The sequence below is a fragment of the Arachis ipaensis genome, chromosome B05 (genome assembly GCF_000816755.2).
Source record: "Arachis ipaensis cultivar K30076 chromosome B05, Araip1.1, whole genome shotgun sequence".
Taxonomy (NCBI): domain Eukaryota; kingdom Viridiplantae; phylum Streptophyta; class Magnoliopsida; order Fabales; family Fabaceae; genus Arachis; species Arachis ipaensis.
This window is the reverse complement of record NC_029789.2, coordinates 14,758,220-14,759,259: the sequence shown is the minus strand read 5'-3', so window position 1 is coordinate 14,759,259 and position 1,040 is coordinate 14,758,220.

The window sequence follows — 1,040 nt, the reverse complement described above, 5'->3', positions numbered from 1 at the left end:
CATATAAACCACCGTACCTATTTAATAGGGGTGGCAATAGATAGAGTAGGATAGGGTTTAAAACCAACCCTAATCTATCCGCGAATTGAAATTTTTATATAAATCCAACCCTATCCTACTCGCGGGTTAAGAATATCCCAACCCTAATCCTACCTATTCTCAACCCGCGGGTACCCAACCCTACTCGCGGGTTATAAAAAAATATGAAAAATTATTATATAAGTTCATGATAATTTAAAATATAACTGACTTTTATAAGTATTAAATTATCAATTAATGATCTTTTTTAGTGACTAAGGATCTTTTATATTTAATGATATGTCTTTGGTTCAACATCTATTTAAAATATATTTTTATATAAGTATATAATATATACATATATAGAATGCGGGTTGGTCGGGTAGGGTTGAGGTTCAACCCGCACCCTACCCGACCCGCACGAGAACCCAACCCGCACTCTATCCTACCCGCTGCGGATCGGGTTGACAACCCTACCCAATCGGGTGGAGTCGAATTGGATACCCACAGATAAGGTACATGTTGCCACCCCTACTATTTAGAATTACATGCAAATCTTATTAAACTCTAAACCGCTTCGGACTATGTGTTATTTTTATCATTTTAAAATAATTAGTCTCTAATAATTATAAAAAAGTGACAATTTATAAAAATAACATATTTTTATCACAACACATCTCTTCATAATCGCTCTACCCTTATTAACTTCATTAGTTTTTACGTAATTCGTTGCATGGTCTTCCAGTTTAGTAAGTTGGTTATGATCCATAATAAAGTGTTCCGGTTTAGGATTTAGTAAGATTTGCACGTAATTTGCAAGAGGGTATGGTCGTTTACATAAAAATATGTAAAATTTTATAGGATATCGTAGTTTACATAAATTAAAAGTAAGACCGAAATGCTAGCTCTTTTAGAATGTTATAATTGTGTAAATATGTTATTTAGTTATTTTAAAGTGTGAATTGTCTTTCATATATATTAAAATTAGTCAAGTAAAATGAGTTATTATGTATTTTTGTATA